At 35.3% G+C, this 22203-nt stretch overlaps 2 protein-coding genes across 7 annotated transcripts in view; one reads left to right on the plus strand and one right to left on the minus strand.

The window, feature by feature from the left end:
- LOC141447249 (prolactin-releasing peptide receptor-like) overlaps positions 1–22203 on the plus strand; it is a 383052-nt gene that overhangs the window by 350761 nt on the left and 10088 nt on the right. The window lies entirely within an intron of this gene.
- The window catches only part of LOC141447250 (uncharacterized), a 182608-nt gene that overhangs the window by 8540 nt on the left and 151865 nt on the right, over positions 1–22203 (minus strand). The window contains exons 2-3 of one of the 5 annotated variants that reach the window (XM_074114579.1): positions 8805–8849; positions 4139–4282 (exon numbers count right to left, since the gene is read on the minus strand). The exons of 1 other annotated variant lie outside the window; for it this stretch is intronic. The gene's annotated coding sequence lies outside the window, so the exon portion shown is untranslated. Of the gene's footprint in view, positions 1–4083; positions 4283–8804; positions 8850–22203 lie in introns of all 5 variants that reach the window. 3 more of the 5 variants (XM_074114576.1, XM_074114577.1, XM_074114578.1) reach the window with 3 other exon arrangements.

Raw genomic sequence — 22203 nt, forward strand, 5'->3', positions numbered from 1 at the left:
TTCACAATACTTTGCAAATACGTGTAGTTTATTTCATTTTCTGTTTTATCGCAGGTAACTTTGTCTTTATTTTTATGTTTTATACAATTTTTAATTAAGGAAAACACGCTGACAAAGGAATGATTTTTCCGTAGTCAACGAAATAAATACATTCACTTTGTTTAAACAAATCACCCCCTCACTGGTAAAGAAGTTTTGTTTTGAATTTGACCTGGTTGGACGTCGCACAGTATTTATCTCCTAATTAAAATTAATTGACTTCATTCGTTTCTTAAAACTCAATCAATAATAATTATTTGTTAGATGACACCATTTTTTGTTTTGTTTTAATTACTACATATCCGTTGCAGACATGTTTTTTAAAAAAATGTTTATCAATAATACTTAAAGAAAATTATATATATTTTAAAAGTTTCCAGCTTTTTATCTTTTAAATGGTTTTAGAGCACACAATAAAACAATTAACAGAAAGAAAATAATAGAGAGAACCTGGTTTGTACGTTGTGTATAAAAAAGAGAAGCAAAAACAGTTTTATACGTGATAAATGTTTAGTTGAAATAATCATTCTCATGCTCTACTCTTTATAGCCACTAAACATCAATGAGAGTGCATCAGAGAATAACAGCTACTATTATTTCAGTCCTACAGTATTTCAGTGTTTCAAATCAATTTTCTCTGAACAGTTAGTAAATTTTTGTTACCCATGTTTTATTCTTTGTTAGACGTGAAAAACAAAAGATCAGTGACATTTACCAGTTTTTATCATTTTCTTTTGTTTTCAGTGTTTATCTTTCTAGATCATTTTGAAGCCATGGTGGAACCAAAAAAACAAACATTTATACTTCTTTGTGAATTAATTGTACACAACAGAGAACTAGAAATGACATCTCAAATTGTATAGAAATGATCTTTATTCGCGTGTAGCCATTAATAAATTGGAATGTTCGTGTTGGAACTCTCTAAGTAAGGGGCAAATATAGGAAAAGACTTGCAATGAATGGGCCAAGCAGACTATCTAAAATGGGATCCCCCTTAACGTTGGGCCGAGTTAGCGGCGTAATTTTATGAGAAGCATTGACGAAGGCATGAAGTTTCCCATTTTTGTGGTAAGTATGCAATTCCTGGTAGTTGTGCTAGAACTGGATGATCTAAATCAGCGTTTCCCAATCTGTGTTGCGCAAGATTGCTGATTTGCTGGTACTCGAAAAATAATCAATAATGGCGGACATTAAAAATTAAATCATAAAAATATCATAGAAACGTTTTTTTCCTATAATTAATAAAAAAATATTTTAATTAATAATATTACATGGTACAGCTGTTAATATGTACAGTAATAAGGTTAGTCTGTCTCAAGATAAACGAGAAAATATAATAGCACATTTATCAAGGATTAAAATTGTCTTTCATGGAGTATTTTCCCAAAAAACCGAAATCACAAAATGGGGGTCAACAATATTTTAGATAAATTCATTTCTTTTCAAGTTATAAGAATTTTTTTTGAAATAAGATTGGGTAGCCCCCTTATGTTATTAAATTTAGAAATCAATAATGTAATTTTGTACAATCAAACCCAAAAGATCATTGTTTAATTGAGAGATAAAGAAACATTAATTGTTTATCAGCTGCCCAGTCTATGAAAGTTTTAGAATTTAGCTCCTTATAAACAAATATAATAATCCTAAAGACGAACTTTACACATTAATTAATAATTTTGAAGAGAAAAATATGTCCGCAATTTTTAATTATTTAAAAAAAGTTTTAAAACTAAGATCTTACACTTTCACAAAGTTTACAAAGTGAACATGAACTCGAACTCCTTTGTAACAGATATATTGTATCTCTATACAAATAAAGATAATAATAATAATAAACTAGCACACTTGGAATGACAAATTTCACGAAATACAATCATTTTTTACAAAGTGGTAGAATTTAGCATGATGTACTACCAAGTGGTATGCTAGCCAAGAAAAGGTTGGAAAACGCTGATCTAAATCATTCAGGAATTGCAAAGAGGCTTGCTAAGAAGGCTATGTAATTAATTAAAGCTTGTGAAAAAGTAGTTGAGAGTGGCTAGTCCAGGTAGTTATCGGAAATCGAAAATAAATACAAGGGTAATGGAATCGGTTAGCGGAGAGAACCGGATTCGAATCGAAGTTTCTGAGCCTTAGAGTTTCTCTAAGGCAAGCAGTTCATTGAAAGAAAAAGAGCTACAGGCGCCAATAACCTTTTTAATAAAGACTAAGAATTTAAATAAAATCGATGGTGTCATTATTGGAAAAACATATTTTTTTTTTAATATATTTGTTAAGTTACACCAGCGCTAGATGCACTATTAGTAACAATGTCAATAGCTGATACCACTACAAACTCCAATAATTGAGGGGAGAAGTTACCCAGTGATAACACTCCCTAAGACAACTCTAGGATTAGCTACTCTCCTCAGAAGAGAGAAAATCGCGAGGCCACTGGCGTTTTAGTCGCCTGGGAGGATGATCTGGATGGTGATGAGATGATAAGTGGCGGATAAGAGGATTGGAATGAGAGTGCATGTTCTGATGAAAACTTTTATAGCGAGTTCGTGCAACCTGACCAACAAACGGAATTTCCAGGTCTGTGTGGATGGTTAGATTAGAAACATAAAATGGAGCGTTAACGATAGTGCGGAGAATTTTAGACTGAAGAGATTGAATTCGTTGAAGATTGGAGCGTTTCGTTGAACCCCACAGTTCAATACCGTACGTCCAGGCGGGTTTTAGTATGGAATTGTAAATCAGTCGTTTGTTATTAAGTGAAAGTTTTGAACGTTGGTCTAGAAGTCTTTTAAGTAGTCGATAACGCCTGTTAACTTCAGTTCGTTTAAGTCGTGTGTGCGGGTTCCAAGTCAGTCTTTTGTCTAAATAAAGCCCAAGATAACGGACAACATTGGCAGGAGGAATTGGAATTGAGTCATAGAAGATCGGAGGAAGAGTGATGCGGCGGAGAGTGAAAGTAATATTTTGGGATTTCGTTTTCATTTAACTTGATTTTCCATTTTTTAAACCATTCCTCAAGAGAAAAGAGATGTGTTTGAAGGTTTCTATGTGAAGTTACCGGATCAATGTGAGGAGAAAGTATAGCGGTATCATCTGCATAAGTTAGAAGGACAGTTTCAGGATGGATTGGTATGTCTGCTGTGTATATAACATATAGGATAGGTCCTAAGATGCTTCCTTGAGGAACACCCGCTTCAATGCGATGTTTAGCTGAATACGATGTCCCGATTTGAATTTGAAAATGACGATCAGACAAATAGGATTTCAAGATGAGGAAGTGAGTGAACGGAAGAATGCCCTTGAGTTTCCAGAGCAAGCCCGGGTGCCAAACCCGATCGAAGGCTTGCTTCACATCGAGAAAGACACCCGAGCAACACTCTTTCTTCTCAAGGGAGGATGAAATCGTGTCTACCACTCGATGGCACTGTTGTACAGTAGAGTGTTGTCGCCTAAATCCAAATTGATGGTCTGGAATAATTTTAGAGGATTCGAGTATGGGAAGAATTTGTTTTAAAAGAAGTTTCTCAAGAATTTTGCCAAGAATTGGCAGTAGACTAATTGGTCGGTAAGAAGAAGAAAGATGAAGTGGCTTGTTAGGTTTAGGAATAGGGTAAATTAAGGAGGATTTCCATAGAATCGGGAAGTAAGTTGTTCTTAGTACTGAATTGTAGATAGTAGTTAAGAGGACTATTGCTTTTTTGGGAAGACGTCGGAGAATTTTAGCAGTTATGAGATCAGGGCCAGGGGCTTTCTTAAGAGAGAGATGTTTAATGATAAATAGAATGTCAGAAGGAGTGAAATGTTTCGGTGGTAAGGAGGGAAAAACATATTTAAAAAAAAAAATTGAATTGATGTCGAACACAGATGATTGTTCTAGGAACATTTTTTTTGTATGGCACCTTTTTATCGAACGAGCATTCTAATACATTTTCCAGGATGCTTGATGTAGATGAAAAAGTTCGGGTGAATGAACAGTTTTAGAAGGTAAAAATTTAACCTGCACAAAATGCTAATTTTGCTACACTGGAGCGTATTCATTCTTACTTTTCGGTGTTACAACCCCAGGTTCAGCTAGTTCGTTACACTCGGCAACCCTCACCTTGCGCTAGATGTTCAGGTGTGAAAAGCTACCACCATTTCACATCCATCCTGACAAAGACGTCTGGCATGGTTCCAGTATAATATCCTAACATAGCATGCTACAATTATCTTGTTTTGCCAGGGCAGTTCTTTCGTCGAATACCTGAAATCAAAGTAGAACTCTTTTAGGGTACCAGATGTAACCGGTGATAAACTAAAAATTAAAAATGAGCACGATCACAATACTCCCCAGTAAGAGAAAGAAATTATCAGTTTCCCTTCTTATCAAAAATATTTATTTAATTCACAGAAATTCAGCTAATATAAAAACAACCTTAGTAGGGTTATTTGACACAAAACAGTTGTATAAGTAGATAAAAGTGACAGATTGTTGCACTTAACACGAGAATTGTTCTTGTAAAGTTACACTTAACATCGCTTTTACTTCAAAGAAAACTCTGCAAGATCTACTTAAAGAAGGATCAGCGCTTTTCCAGGATGTAATCTTCAACCTTTCTTTTATCTTTGAAAGAGTTAATCTTTATATATTATTCCTTGGTTGTGGAAGTAGGGAAATAGAAGTAATTCTTCTTCTAAATCTAAGATGATTTGGAATTCGGATCAAGGAAATAGTAGTTCCATTTATATTGATGGTTACGGCTAACCTAAGTAAAGCTGTACTTTTTTAAAAATAACTTTCTGCACTAGCTTCAAAAAAAATGTCAAATTTTATAGTGATGGCAAAAATATTAGAGTTATAAATTATTGATTTTGAGGAATATTGAGGTGCAGTCAATAAATTCAAAAACAATTTTCAAACAGTTATGATGATGTAGCTTAACAGAACAGTTATGATGATGTAGCTTAACAGAACAGTTATGATGATGTAGCTTAACAGAACAGTTATGATGATGTAGCTTAACAGAACAGTTATGATGATTTGGCTTAACAGAACAGTTATGATGATGTAGCTTAACAGAACAGTTATGATGATGTAGCTTAACAGAACAGTTATGATGATGTAGCTTAACATTAAACTCCACAAATTTTACAATACCCTGAAGAAGGTAACAATATTTACCGAAACGTTGGTATGAAGTAAGACATTTGTTTGTGAATTTTATTGATCGCACTTCAAATATTCCCCAAAATCATCAATTAACAACGATCGAAAACCAAAACTATCGTTATAAATTATTATTCACGATAAAGAGTTATTAGTCAAAGCTAAAGTTTCAACGTTTACCAAACTGTAATGGATGTAGTATACTTAATTTTAGTTATTGTTAAAAGAAAAAAATTAGGAATTTCTAGTTAAACTAGAAAAGATTTTCTATTTCTTCCATTCTTTCTAAACTTCTGCTTCCAAAAATAGCCAACCAGCAGTGTACTATCAAGCCCTGGCATTAAAGAAGAATGTAAAATGTAGAAATGAAGACAATTTTTGTAAAGCTAGCACAGATTTACCTTTTTTACCATTTTTCTGAATCTGTACATCCAAAACTAGCCGATCAACGGTGTACCATCTAGCCCTGGCATTAAAATAGAATGTAAGATGATGAAAATAAGGAAATTACAGTAATCGCCACGGTAGCCGAGCGGGTTAAGAGACGAGAACTGCAAAGCTAATATGCATTGTGGCACTGGGTTCGATTCCCGGTCTTGGCCTTGGATTTTATTTAATGGTTAAATGAGAAAATAGTAAAGTACGTTTGCTAGTCGCCTCCATCCACGACTTCTAGTAAATGGTAGTTGGACTTTAAGCCCCGCCTGAAAAAATAGGCGATTACTTTACTTTACTTACTTTACAACATTAATCTGAGGGAATATTTTCTATTTTATCCAATCGTTCTTAAATTCTGTTTCCAAAACGAGGCGACCAACAGTGAACAATCTAGCCTCGTCTTCAAAATAGAATGAAAGATGTTGAAAATAAGGAAATTCCTGTAACTTGAGGAAGATTTTCTATGTTTTCTATTCTTTATTAACTTCTGTTTCCAAAACGAGGCGACCAACAGAGTACAATCTAGCCTCGTCTTTAAAATAGAATGTAAGATGCAGAAAACAAAGAAATTCTTCCCTTCTCTGAGCAATATTGATTCTGCTTTGACCCCAAATACAAAAAACGAAATGTTGTTTACTGGCAAATAATCATTTAACAGAGCGTTAAATAATCATTTCACCAGTGGAGAAAATTATTACGAATTACACATCAAAATCAGGAAATTACATTTCCTGCCCTAAAATTGATTAAATTCCGGTCAATTTGATAATTGCGATAAATCATATTAGTGTAAAATAGATAAACGTAAAAGTCTTAAAGGAAGTTATCGATTTTTTTTTTTTTTTAATGATTTAAGGTGCGTCAACATCTAAGGTTATTGGCGCCCGCAGCTTTTTTCAGTGCACTGCCAGCCTCCAGACAACACTCGTTACAGACAACACTGTCCATCACCGGACGGTGAGGTATAAGAAGCTCCCTAGCAAGAGAAAATCTAAAAGGCCAGCAGCTAGATTCGAACCTGGATCTCCGCGTGGGAGTCCAGTACGCTAGCTAATCCCCTCCCTGTCGATTTGTATTTATGGCACACACTGTCAAAATACATGCACATACGAGTTTCTTGGTTATAGTGCATGTACGTAATAGATTATACGAGGGTCGTTTGAAAAGTCCGTGCAAAGTCAGAGAGATAGCACCACTGGCGCGTATCGAGGTTATGTTTAGTTAGTAGCATCTCTTGGAAGATCACACACCAAGTTTCAGCCAGATCGGTCTATTTCTTTGTGTTTGGCATTCGTTTGAATCGAGGAAGTCGAGTGATTTTCAAAAAATGGACGAAAAAGAATTTCGTGTGTTGATTAAACACTACTTTATGAAACGCAAAACGCCTCAGGAGACTAAAGAGAAGCTTGATAAACATTATGGTGACTCTGCACCTTCGATTAGAACAGTTTATAAGTGGTTTCAAAATTTTCGGAGTGGCCATATGGGCACAAGTGACGCTGAACGTTCTGGACGCCCTGTTGAGGTTACTACTCCAGAAATCATTGATAAAATCCATGATATGGTGATGGATGGCAGAAGAGTGAAGGTGCGTGAGATTGCTAGTGCTGTGGGCATCTCGAATGAACGGGTACATAATATTTTGCATCAACATTTGGACATGACAAAGGTATCCGCAAGATGGGTGCCGCGATTGCTCACGCTTGACCAAAAACGAAATCGTGTGAAGTGTTGCAAGGACGGTTTGCAGCTGTTCCAGAAGAATCCGCAGGACTTTAAGCGTCGTTTCGTCACTGTGGATGAAACATGGATATATCGCTACACTCCTGAGACCAAAGAACAATCTAAACAATGGGTTACCAAGGGGGAATCTGCGCCAAAAAAGGCGAAGACCCTTCCTTCGGCCGGAAAGATTATGGTGACTGTCTTTTGGGATTCGCAAGGAATAATCCTCATCGACTATCTGGAAAAGGGTAAACCTATTAGTGGTGCATATTATTCATCGTTATTGGACCGTTTGAAAACCGAGCTGCAAGAAAAACGCCCACGATTGGCCCACAAAAAAGTCCTTTTCCATCACGACAACGCACCAGCTCACACCTCAGCAGTTGTGGTCGCAAAATTAATGGAAATAGGGTTCCAACTCGTTTAACATCCCCCCTATTCTCCAGACTTGGCTCCCTCGGACTACTATTTGTTCCCCAATATGAAGAAATGGCTGGCGGGAAAAAGATTTTATTCAAACGAGGAGGTGATTGCAGAAACGAATGGCTATTTTTCAGACTTGGACAAATCCTATTATTCGGAAGGGATCAACAAACTAGAGCAGCGTTGGACGAAGTGTATAAGCCTAAAAGGGGACTATGTTGAAAAATAAAAAAGGTTTACCCCAAAAAATTAAGTAGTTTTTATTTTTGCACGGACTTTTCAAACGACCCTCGTATGTCCGAACTATTCACGATGGGAATAGATTGGATTTGTCGTAAACCTTAGCACATTCGAAATTATTAGCGATATGTGTAAATTGTTTGTGTTCGAACGGAATGTGTCCCAGAGAATTTGTTTAAAAATATTTACGAGATTTTTTGTTTTTTTTAGTTCAATAAATCCCAAGTACTTGGAACTTGGAACTGAGACACTAAGCGTGATTAATAAAGTCGCAACTTATTATTAAAAAACACATCAGAAAGAAAGCTAATCACAGAAGATTTAAGTTCAATAGAGTACTTTTTCCGACCCTAAGAAGAAGAGGACAAAATTAAAAATAAAACAATCACTGTTAGCTGTGTGGAAATTTTAATATTTTTTTTCCGGATGTAATATGCAGTTACAAATGAACATCAGTTATCACAAAAATTAATAAATCCTTAAAAAGTTTTTTTTATCGTAATAATTAGGCTCTACCGCCATAAAAAACAAAATAAAAGCAAAAGTTTACTGTTAAGTACAATTTATTGGACCTCTAAATTTAATAACCCAAAACAATATAGCAGTTGTAAAAACAATAATGGGATAACGTTTAGCCTAGAAGCAGGATGAGGACATAGCCTAGAAATGAGGAAACTTAAGATAAATGGGTTCCACCATTAAGGAAAAGTGGCTACAGAAAACCAACATGGCAAACCAGATGGGCGCGTATTGATTTCAACTTTTAACGAAAGTGAACGAGATTCTGACTTACCGTTTTTTCAATTAACTTTCAACTCCGATTCATTCCTTTTTTTTCCTAAAACAAAAAAGGGGAAAAAATTTTAAATTAGTTAAAATTTATATTAAATTCAAATACAGCGAAATAAGAGCTCGGGGTAAGAATTGTTTTGTATGAATAATAAAAAATTTAGAAGGTAATTACGTCTTAAACTTTGCGAGCCACGCCTGGCTATTTTAGGCGACCATAACAAACAAATAATTATTGCAAAACTGTTTCTTATTGGTAACTAGTCTTCTATTTAACCTTTTCAATTATAGGCATATAAAGTACGAGGCGTTAATTCCAGTTACTATTTGCGAATAGTTTTTTGGACAGTGTGCAACCTAAAATCACAAATAAAATGCTTATTTTGTCAGGCGGACCTTATAAAGTTGAATAACCAAATTAGATAATCGTGGACTGAGGCGACTAAAGTAAAACATACTTTACTACAATAAGTTCTCATATTTAACATTAAATAAAAATCGAAGGACTACAGACCGGGAATCGAACTCAGGACTACAATACATATTAGCTTTACAAGTCGAAGCTTCTAACCGCTCGGCTACTGTGGCGCCTCGCAAAATTTTATATAATACACCCATACAAAAAAAAAATTAATTAATTAATATAATATCAAAGTGACACTCGCAACGTTACCATTTTGACATCTAATTTAATTAAAAATTACAAGGTTAATTCAATTTGAATATATGTAAAAAAGTTTATCTAATTAATTGAAATTTCCCCTTATATATATATATTAACTTGTATGTACTTCAGCATCATTATAGCGTACATCATGCTGTTCGTTAGCAGAGGAATTTCTTACTTACACATAATCCTTTGAACCATCCGGGATAGTATAAATTAAAACTTTATTAATTGTCTACTTTTGCAAACTCAGCAGTTTTTAATTTTTAATTAATTAATTTTTTTTTGCAAGTTGTAAATTAATTAACACCATAAAACAAAAAGACACAAATAAGAACGCACACATAAAAAAAAAAAAAAAAGGTATAGATTTGTAGCTTAAAATATTTTACGTAACAGAGTCTCTGAGCGGTATAATTCTAGACAGCAATATGATCTCATTTTGGGCAGCATCACTTTCTTATATGTATCATTTATCACTTATCTCATCATCACTCACCTATCCTAAGGAACAATGGAACTACGATTCACTCTAGCGGCAAGCTAAAGGATTTTAGCCACCTCGTTATGGTTCCATTATTTACTTCAACCTTCAGAAACTTCAGTTATTTATTATCTTACATTTAAAACGAACATTTAATACATTTATATAATTTATAAAATAAATTATAGTACTCTTAAAGAGAACACACATTACAAAACTTAGAAAAAGAGAGAAGTAAACATCTTTAAAAAATATCGTAGTTAAAGATTTACTCAGAAATAAAGGATAATGCTTTTGGTGGTGCAATTGTGCATGTAAATCACTCGCTTGCAAATAATAGTGCACTGAAAAGCTTAGACTAATCGTAAAAGCTTCCGGAACTGTGGCAAAAAAAAATTGTCTTCTATCCAGCAGACTAATCTAAGACAAGAGCCTAAATTGACTGTGATGTTCCTTCCTAAAAAGAAGAAAAGAAAGAATTTAAGAGGGTCTTGTTTGGGTCTCCTTTAATCCATAAACCAGAAGAAAAAATTAATGCTCAAAAACTGAGAAACATTGGAAAAAAAAGTAAAATCCAATTAAATGGTGCTTTCGATTAATCGATTTGGACCTAAACTATATATATTTCACTTTATTAGCCATATTTACAACTACAAGTAAATTTGATCGTACAGGTTAAATTCACATGAAAGTCGTGAAACTCATTCTCGGTGGATATTACACTCACATCAGTAGGTCCCTAGGCCACTTCCGCTTCAAGCCGACGAGGAGGATTGTCTAGAAGGTGTGGAGAGGAGAGCTGTTGGACAAGAGGATTAGGTTGGTGAGCTAGGAGGCTGTGAAATTTGCGGTAGCGAGAATTTATTAGATCAGAGACGAAAGGGATGTGAAGGTCAGTGTGTATTGTAAGGTTAATAATGTAGTATGGAGCATTCAGGATTTTCGGGAAGGATTTTAGACTGTAGTGTCTGCAGGCGTTTGGAGTTAGAAGGTTTGGTTGAGCCCCACACTTCTGCTCCATATGTCCATATGGGTCTTAACAGTGTCTTGTAAATCGTCAGTTTCTGATTCAAGTCGAGTTTGGATCTACGGTCAAGTAGTCTAGTAAGTAGCTTGTAGCGTCTGTTCATGTCTTGTCGTTTCAATCGAGTATGTGGGTTCCAGATGAGTCTCTTGTCAATGTACAGACCCTAAGTATCGTACTACGTCAGCTGGAGGAATCTTTATACCGTTCAGTTGACAACTGGTGGACTCGCAGATTTTCGTAAAGTAAACGTAATGTGCACTGATTTTTGTTCATTAATTTTTATTCTCCATTTTCGAAACCAGGTTTCGAGAAGCTTTAAATGGATTTGAATATTCCTACTGGCTTGGACCTGATCGGAGTGGGATGAAAGTATAGCAGTATCGTCGGCGAATGTTGAAACTATTGTATTTTGGGATAGAGGTAAGTCAGCAGTGAATATTAGAAAAAGGAAAGGGCCTAGAATGCTCCCTTGAGAGATTCCAGCTTTTATGGGTATAAAGGACTATATTAAAATATAGTTTAGGTCCAAATCGATTAAAGCATCGACACATAAGTCGAAATATCAAACAAGTTTTATCGGACTTCTTACCACTCGAAAATGTTCATGTTTACAATATCTACTCTTAAACATCTTTTTTTTTCTTTTTTTTAAATTTATTTATTTTCACAACTGCAGAATAATTCTGCATCAAGTGAAGCTGATACAACATGATAATGGAATAGATACATGAATACATGAGGGGAGAATTCACCCATTGGTGTAGGTGGTACAGTTCCAACTATTGTACATTGGCTCTTACTTCATTTAGAAGATCGCGTGGCCACCTGCGCTTCAACCGCCTGGGAGGATTTCCTGGTAGAGTGGTAAGTTGAGCTACTAGAGGATTGGGATGTGAGGTGATTGATGTGTGGAATTTAAAGTAACGGGATCTTACAGCTTCTGAAACATAAGGAACAAGTAAATCTCGGTGCAAGGTATGATTGGAAACAAAGTAAGGAGCATTAGCGATTCGACGGAGAGGTTTTGACTGGAAAGATTGGATTCTGTAGATATTGGAAGCTTTGGCTGAGCCCCAAAGTTCCATTCCGTAAGTCCAGGCAGGTTTCAGTATCATAGTGTAGATAAGTCGTTTATTCTGTAGAGAGAGTTTAGATCGCTTGTCAAGAAGTCTAGAGAGAAGTTTGTATCGTCTGTTCAGTTCTTTCCGTTTGAGTCTAGTATGTGGATTCCAGGTTAGGCGTTTGTCCATGAAGAGTCCTAGGTACTTAACACAATCTGTTGTGGGAAGAGGAGTGAGGTTTAGCCTCTTAAACATCTAGAATACAATAATTCCATCCAATATTCCTCAGCTCAATCTAATATTTTTTAAATTAACAAAAATTACCAAGTAGTACTCGAATAATTTTCTTTGCCCTTAGCCAAAAAAATTTAATATTTCTAAATTTCACGTCTTTCGAAATAAATGTCTACCTGTAAGGTGATTGGTTGATCTTAGCGTTTTCTTTTTTAATGCCAGACACACCGGATGTTACGTTACCTATAACAGGATATTGTTCATTATCGGTTAAGGGTATACAGAAATTCTGGCCACTTAAAATTGAACCCAAAACCACCTGCTTCCTCGTTCATTTAATCGGGCTAATTCCGCCCCCTAGGATTGGGAATTCATTCATGCAATCCAGTGACGATAAAAACCCAAAACAAAAAACTGTTAATAAAGTAGAAGAATTTTTAAAGTCCAGCCAATTGGAATTCATATTCTTCAAAAAATGTTTTCATAACATTTTTAAGTTATAGAAAATATGAATTTCCATTTTCTTTTTTTATTTGGACACGCTTGAATAAAAATATTTTCTCAATTTTCCACAAAAATTCTTAACAGTTTTTCCTCATTTAACTGTTTTGTTTTTTTTTAAATTTTAGAAAACTTTTTAACACGTAGAATATGTATATCTCCCAGTACGAGGGTCGTTTGAAAAGTCCGTGCAAAAATAAAAACTACTTAATTTTTTGGGGTAAACCTTTGTTATTTTTCAACATAGTTTCCTTTTAGGCTTATACACTTCGTCCAACGCTGCTCTAGTTTGTTGATCCCTTCCGAATAATAGGATTTGTCCAAGTCTGAAAAATAGCCATTCGTTTCTGCAATCACCTCCTCGTTTGAATAAAATCTTTTTCCCGCCAGCCATTTCTTCATATTGGGGAACAAATAGTAGTCCGAGGGAGCCATGTCTGGAGAATAGGGGGGATGTGAAACGAGTTGGAACCCTATTTCCATTAATTTTGCGACCACAACTGCTGTGAGGTGTGAGCTGGTGCGTTGTCGTGATGGAAAAACACTTTTTTGTGGGCCAATCGTGGGCGTTTTTCTTGCAGCTCGGTTTTACAAACGGTCCAATAACGATGAATAATATGCACCTGTAATAGTTTTACCCTTTTCCAGATAGTCGATGAGGATTATTCCTTGCGAATCCCAAAAGACAGTCGCCATAATCTTTCCGGCCGAAGGAACGGTCTTCGCCTTTTTTTTTGGCGCAGATTCCCCCTTGGTAACCCATTGTTTAGATTGTTCTTTGGTCTCAGGAGTGTAGTGATGTATCCATGTTTCATCCACAGTGACGAAACGACGCTTAAAGTCCTGCGTATTCTTCTGGAACAGCTGCAAACCGTCCTTGCAACACTTCACACGATTTCGTTTTTCTCGACTTCCTCGATTCAAACGAATGCCAAACACAAAGAAATAGACCGATCTGGCTGAAACTTGGTGTGTGTTCTTCCAAGAGATGCTACTAACTAAACATAACCTCGATACGCGCCAGTGGTGCTATCTCTCTGACTTTGCACGGACTTTTCAAACGACCCTCGTATTTCCAAACTCTAACATATTTAAGGGCAAATTTTTCATCCATTGCGCTGAACCTTTGGTGTACATTTATAGTAGATAAATTGGGTACCATTTTACTGGTCACTCAATGAAGCTATTCATAAATAATTCATTAATTCATTTAAGTCTAATTAAATATTTTTATGCAATTTTTTGTAGTTTTTTTCTACCAAAAAACTACAAAAATCAAAGCAAATTTAAGCTGTTAATAGTCATAATTTAGTACTGCAGTTAGTCCAGAGATAGCTAAAAAGTAATCAGACTATATGGTAGTATTTTGAAAGAAGATAAATTGAATTATCTTTAAAGTTAGATCAGATGGAGATCGATTAAGTTGATAAAAAGTACGTAATCTTGAAAAGGTTTTTACAGAGTTTGTTTTAAAAATGTTGGACGTTTTTTTAACATAAATATTAAGTTAAAAAAAGCTAAACATAAATTTCACAAGTGGGGGTGCTGCCTGTATCAAGTATACCTAAAAGAAAAGTAATTCATTCGATGGCACTCTAGGACATCCCTTGTTCTTGATGATTGATTCGTTTCCGACTACAGTTTTTTTTTAGCTTTGTTTTTCAGGAAATTTAATATAAAATGGAGACGTTCAAGTAGACAGCGTTGAAAATTATTGGGACTTTTACAAATTGAGCTTTGTAAACACCAGTATGTATTGTCGGCATGTTTCTTTGTCGCCTATGGAGTGTGCAGTCAGTAGTAAGGTGCCCAACCTTTTTTTTGGCTCGCGTACCACTTGGTAGTACATCATGTTAAATACCACTTCGTAAAAGTGATTGTATTTCGTGAAATTTGTTATTCGGAGTGTGTTATTTTATTATTATTATCTTTATTTGTATAGAGATACAATGTATCTGTTACAAAGGAGTGTTCAAGTTCATGTCCACTTTATAAACTTCGTAAAGTGTAAGATCTTAGTTTTAAAACTTTTTTTAAATAATTAAAAATTGCATACACATTCTTCTTTCCAAAATTATTAATTAATTTACAAAGTTCTTCTTTAGGATCATTATATTTATGCCCGAATCTTCTAAATTAATTTCTTTTAAGCATTCAACTACCTGTAAGTACCAATTAAATTTAATGTTGCTTGGATAGAGCTTACTCATTACAATTCAGTCTCTTTAAGCAGATATTTACACGGTTATCATTTAAGTTCTGTCACATGATAATTCTGTTATATTATCCTTGTTTGATAATGATGTAGCTTTTCCTGAATTTCCTTTATTGAAGGGGTTTGAAATTCAATTATCATTTGTGTTTTCGGGTTTTGGGAAAATACTCCGTGAAAGACAATTTTAATCCTGTTAAATGTGCTGTTATATTTACTCGTATATTTTGAGATAGACTAACCTTATTACTGTACATGTTAATAACTTTACTGTATAATATTATTAATTAAAATAATTTTTATGAATTATAGGAAAAAAACGTTTCTATATTTTTATGATTTAATTTTTTTTAAATTTTTGTATGTCCGCCATTATTGATTATTTTTGGCGTACCACCAACCAGCATCTCGCGTACCACAGGTTGGGAAACGCTGTCTTACTTAGAACTTAAAATTTGACATTTACTTTAGTTGCTTCTTTTCTATTGTAAGCTTTTTGTAACAGTATAATTATTAGGTTTTTTCAAGGCCGATCTGAATAGGTTTAGTCATTCTTAAAGCTTTAAGCTCTAAGTATTGGTAACAAATCAATATTAATTTCGAAAAATGTAGATAGGTTCCCCAATGCTTAGAATAATAACTTCGATTTTATTCGACGTAGATTAGATTAGACTAGCCACTTGCGACCCCTTTGGATCTATTGTGGCTCCTCTCACTTTAAAGCTCACCCTCCAGAACTGTCCTTTTAATCACAGTCTCTTAATGCTGGAGAGCGACACTTGGGTAAAGCTCCTCAGGCCTTGGTTTTTCCTTCCCCGAGAAGTAACATCCTTAGCCAGACAAGCCCCTCACACTGACACAACACGTGCAGTGCCGTTTCATCTTCTTCCTGACAGAACCTTTATTCGACATAACACGCATGTTTATTTCGGACTTTCATGTATCTTCAGAGATGGATTAGTTTTTGTTGAAGAGATTTCAACTTCACTTATGATTCCTTCATGCACTTACACTTGCTGACTAGAAGTCCATAAGTAATGCGAGTTAGTAAAAACAAATCTATCTGTTATGATAGATGAAAGATCAAAAACTGGTCACAGATTTTTTATCGTATACAACAAATTTAATTTTTGGTGGCTCAGAAGTTTTTTCTAGTTAGTTTTAAAAAAGGATATCTCGGACAAGTGAGGTGTACGTGGTTCATTTTCAGTGATCTGTATACAGAAAACTTAAATGTTTCTTTACATTTCAAAATAGGGAGATTATTTAGCAGCACCCTGTACATTCTCATTAAAAAAAATATAAATAAATAAATGTACGTACGTAAAAGTATAAATAAAATATGGTTAATAAACATCTACCAAGACCTTGTGCTTACCTTGATGTGTAATAAGCAAAAAAAAAAAGGCGTAAACAACTTTGGACACCCTTCTAAGGGATTACTCACGAACAGAAGGTTATGAATAATTCAATATTATGAAATGTTGGCCCGTCCAGATTGAAGTACGTATCACCGTTTTATGTCACTGTCCAGGTTTCATCGTAGGTTAGCCAAAACCCTGAAGACTAGATACATTTTTATTTTATAATAATAATAAAACTATATTTTAATATTTTTATTCCCTAATCAGGAATAAATATTATTGAGAAATATTTATGGATTTCGGATTGGATTGATGGATTGGAATGTCCAAATTTAATTAAGACGAATTTGTGAGAACCAATTAACTTAAAAACAATGTTTTTTCTAGAAGAAATGGTACTTTTGCTTAACCAATTTCCTTAAAAATTTGTAATTTTACGGGTAATGAATTATTTTTTGTAAATTACGTCAACATCTGACGTCAATACGCACTGATGGCCAATGGACAGTGTTCTCTTTGTTACAAGACAACTCTGTCCTAATACTGAAGAGTAAGCTGTAAGAGAAGCTCTTATTAGGCCAGCAGCTGGATTCGAACCCAGGATCTCCGCTTGGGAATCCAGTTAACGCTAAAAAGTAGCTACATGCGGTATTCGAACTGAGAGGATCTTGAACTTACTAATCTACACCTCATAACCACTACACCAACACCATATTATTAGGAAGATTAGATTATATTAGATTAGTGGGACGGGACCTGTGCCCCATGGCACCGCCGCCACAAGAGGCTTCTTGTGTCATACCCTTTGGATCTAGTAGATGAAACCTCTCCTACCTAAAGAGGTTGAGGAATTTCCCTACTAGTTCTTTTTGCGCCTTTGGTTGCAAAGATCTAATGGTTTCATAGCGCAACCGCTCGATTGCAACACAATCGAACAGCAAGTGAGAGCCCGTTTCCTCCTCATCCTCACACAATCTGCACACAACGGTTCCTATGATGATTATGCCTTATATGTACTGTGTAAATGTATTGGGGGTGTAACAGTATATGTTGCTCATGTTCACGTTGTTAGGCTGGGATACGCCAAGTACCCTGGAGAAGTGGTTAATCCACTTCCTCCTACGGGGATTGTTAAGAGTAGATAGTCATTAATTTCTTCACAAAGAAGATTGGATTTTATTTAAGGAACGCCATCTTCTGAGGTTATTGGCATCCGGAACTTTTTTTAAAAATAGATTTCTAGCCTCTCGTTACATAGAACATAGTGTATCCACCGAACAATGAGCTGTAAGTAGCCCATAGTGAAGTGAAAAATCTGAAGGGTCAGCAGCTGGATTCGAACCTGTGATCTCCGTGTTGGAAACCAGTATTCGCTAACCACTCGGCTAATCTTCTTCCCTAACTATTTGTAGTTGTTCTATGGTTAGTAATCTTACGTAGGCGAATTTCTTTTTTTTATTTTCACCAGCCGATTTATCTGAACGCAGTTTAATCGTATAATTCAACCGTCTTTGTATTTTCTTTAGATTGTTTCCAAAAATATTGTCAATATTATTCTTTTTATTATTATTTCAAACAATTTATATTTATCACTGCAGGATGTAAGACTAAAATATTCGACCTTTAGTTGGTTGCAAAACAGAAATTAATGGTCTACGACAATATGTGATACATTAGTTTCAATATACTTGATGATCGTCTGTCTCATCATTTATCATTTGCAAAGAAGTTGGGGGTACATCTTGATGGATGCCATTAGTTCGCGTACTCACTTTGTGATAACTATATTGGGAATCTTGGAACATTTTAAAATTTTCTTACTATATAAGTGATATAATGCTATCAATATTTTTGTTACACATTTTAGATCCTCGTACCTGCGCAGTGCTAAGTAGCTAGTATAATACAAAGATGAAGCAATGAACTCCTGTATATTGATGGACACCAGTATGTAAAATGCTTTAAATAAGAACAATGTAAATGCTCTTAAGATAAAAAACCAAAGGGATTTAGATATAATTTATATAAAGAATAAATAACAAAATTCGTGCCTCCGTTGCATTGGTAATTTTAATAATTAGAGCTATAATATTGAAGCAATAGCCCATCAATATTGATCAGCAATTCTAGTAGCATTGCTCATGATGCGTTGAGTAATAGCAGAGATGATAGTTAAACTCATATAGGTGTGAAATTAGGAGTAGCAACGGGTCGAAATCGAGGCTAAATGCCAGCAATTTGTTCTACATAATCTGGAATTCAGATCGATTAGAACTCAGTGGTAAAGTTGTGCAGAATGAGCTTGCATAGGTAAACAGATTAAGAGGTGGTTATTGCAAGAGGGGGATGGAAAATGAAGTGGTTTGTCTTAGCTTTACTAATTATTCTATCTTGTAAGTGAACAATTAAGGTACAGCTTGCTAGCTAGCTCAACATCTAAGACTATTGTAGTCCAAGGTATTCTGGAGATGGCTTAGACATTATAATTAAGTCTGATGAACGGTCTTCGTTTTATGATAATAATAGCTTTATATCTTGTTAATAGCATATTTGTCACAGTACTTTGTGCAATTTAGACAAGGAACTATTTTGGAAACAATAAGATGTAGTTTTGCTGTTTTGTAACGTATTCATGCAACCGCAGAACATCAGCAATTTATTGTAGAATATAAGTTTCGTAAAAAGCATAGAACTGTAATAAAATCAGTGTATGATTATTGGTTGAGCTTGAATTTACCAGTGAATTCGCTAAAACCAAAAATGTTACTTATTAACCAAAAACTATTATTGCGAGTCTCTTTGCGATTAGTTTTTTAAAACTAATCATTCTCCCTAAAATGGTCCAATATCACTGGAAAATAGTGGGATAAGTTTGCATCACTAAACGGGAAATTATAAACCCCTATATGCCAACTGAGGACAAAGTACGCTACCTTGGAATGTACCTAGAAGCAAACGGTTGACATGGAATCCTCCAGACTAGACTGAAAAGACAAGAAACTAACCAACGCTACAAAACTTCTCGCCAGACTGCTAGACAAACGTTCGAAACTTAACCTACATAACAAAAGACTCTTATACCTGTTGTTACTGCGACCTATTTGGTCATACAGCACAGAAGTATGGAGATCTACTAAGCGCTCCAACTTACTACGCCTCCAGACATTACAGTCACAAAAATTCTTCGAAAACTTCTTAACGCTCCGTTCTATGTATTTAACCTCACTATCCATAATGACCTCAAAATCCCTTTCATTGCAGATCTTGCTAACACTCGTTTTCTCAAATTCATCATTCCACTCTACAGCAGCTCATCCTAACCCCCTCATAGAACACCTATCTTCCTCCACATTACCAGGTAATCCTCTAAGAAGATTGAAGAGAAGATGGCCTCTCGTGAACTACTCTTATCGTGAGAGCAAAACACGTTACTGGAGTGGCACCACTGGGTGCCTTCTCCTCTCATGATTTTCTTCTATTTCTTTCTTCTTTCACCATATTTGCTTGTTGCAACAACTGTTGCAGGGGTAAATTACAATAAATGATTTTTTTAAAAAAAAGGTTTCTGTTCTTAATTTCAGTAAATTTGGAATTTTTTTCGTTATAGTATCCAGAACTTAGTATAGTTTTTGGTTCTTATGAATTTATGTTATAATTTACTTTTTAAATTGTGTCAAACTTTTTTGTAACATGTATTACTTGTACATTTTACATCATAGGGTGTGGCTATTAAATAACGAGACTGATGCTGCTACAGAAAACCTATGCATGCGCCAAATCTTAACAACCGTCAGATGTGCAGCGTAAAGCCTTTTCTCTTTCGATATTGCAGCGTCTCACGTGTTTGTAGAAAAATCTGTCTGACTGGAACCGTCTTTTGTGTAATAGAGGTGTTAGTTTCGTTTTACCGAAAACATGACACTACACATGTAGTAGAGCAACGAATTGTCGTGAAATTTCACATGAAACTGGGTATAACCGCTACTGAAACTTATCTTTTATTAAAAGAAGTTTATGGCGATGAATGTTAATGACGTGCGCGAGTTTTTGAGTGGTTCAAGCGCGTCCAAGATGGCCGAGAAGACGTCGGAGATGATGACCTCCCGAGTCGCCGTTCCATGTCCAAAACGGATGAAAATATCGATTATAATTAATCAACATTACTACCGGTGAGGTGCTTGCTCAACTCCGTGAAAGTATAAGGAAAAAACGACCCCCGATTTGTGTGAAATAATAAGTCACGGGGGTTCTCCATCAAGACAACGCGCCGGCTCACACTGCATTGTCTGTCGCAAGACGTTTCTAGCCAAGTACAACATCCCAGTTTTAGGGCCATCCGCCTTATTCGCCTGTCCTGGTCCCATGTGACTTTTATCTGTTCCCCAAAGTCAAATCTGCATTAAAAATGAACACGATTTCAGTCCGTTGAAGTTGTGAAAGAAAAAGCGGCCCGTGTCATGCAGGAGCTCACAGAAAAAGACTTCCAGCACTGTTTCGAACAATGGTAAATTCGCATGGAGCGTTGTAGGGATAGGGGAGGGGTGTATATTGAAGGTGATAATAACTAAATATATATAAATTTAAAATAAAATGTTTTTCAGCAATAGTCTCGTTATTATGCAGTATTAACACTAAAAAAAAACGAGGTAATTAAAAATATTTGTACTAAAGTAAATACAAACTAAAAATAATTAAGTTCTTGTAAAAATAAACATGAACAATAAGTGGGAAAACATTTGAAAAGAAAAAAACATTTGAAGTGATAATTGTCATGAAATTACTCGTCAGCTGTCTTAAGGAAAACAAGATGCTAGTAACATAATCATTAAATGCTCATCAAATATACATTTTGAAAAAGAGCTGTGTGCATTTACAAAAATAACAGTAATTAGGAACGGGTTAGCTAATTACTTAACGAATTGAACTGCTACGCGAAGATACTGCGGTTCTAGTTTAGACTGTGCTCCCAGAACACTTCTCCGAAGGACGGCCGAGAGCCGAAATGCTCAAATGGTGAATAAAATCACTTAGTGGAATCCATTTAACGCTCCTTTACAAATAAGCAAAAAGTTTAGAGAGCCAAATAACATTGTTTTGTGAAAAAGAATCATTTGAAAAAGCTGAACTTATTTTTTGGAAGAACAAGTTTTGAAGGTTAAATAATGTAGGGCAAGGTTACACAGTCTGCTGAAGTAGGAAATGGATTATGACTGAAACTGAGAAACCAAACGGAGCAGAAAATATTTTGTTATTATTTAAGAGGACATAATATATGAAGCGAGCCCTCGTATCCTTAGGGGTGGCAAAATAAGAAATTCTCCCATACATGATTCACGCCTAACCTAACCTCTAACAGCATATTTATTATGAAACCTTTTCTGCTTGCTGTCCCATTAACGTATGATAATACTTATAAAAACCTTATAATCTTGAATAGAAAATCTGAATAAGCTTAATGAAAGAAACTAAGTCTCGAAACATCACCCTCTTCGTCGCATTACTCTTCCGAAGTCTTTCTTGGAACCCCCACACTAGACTTGAAAGAACAGAACTAAACAGGCGCTATCGGCTACTTAAAAGATTGTTAGACGATAGATCAAAACCCTCTCCGGACAACAAAAGACTAATTTATACTACTTATAGTCCTCCGGTGACGACGGTCTCGAGTTACGACGTTTCGTGGTTACGACTCCCATTTACAGTACTATGAAAAGCCCGCGAACTACTGTACGTGTTTTGGTGTGCAGTATGTACTGTACAGAAGTATGAAAAGCCCGCGAGCTACTGTACGTGTTTTGGTGTGCAGCGGCTTAGGACCGAGAAAGACGGCGTCACCAGCATCCCAGTACGCCA

Source organism: Rhodnius prolixus, unplaced genomic scaffold (genome assembly GCF_049639745.1).
Source record: "Rhodnius prolixus isolate KJV_2025 unplaced genomic scaffold, Rpr scaffold_7, whole genome shotgun sequence".
Lineage (NCBI taxonomy): Eukaryota > Metazoa > Arthropoda > Insecta > Hemiptera > Reduviidae > Rhodnius > Rhodnius prolixus.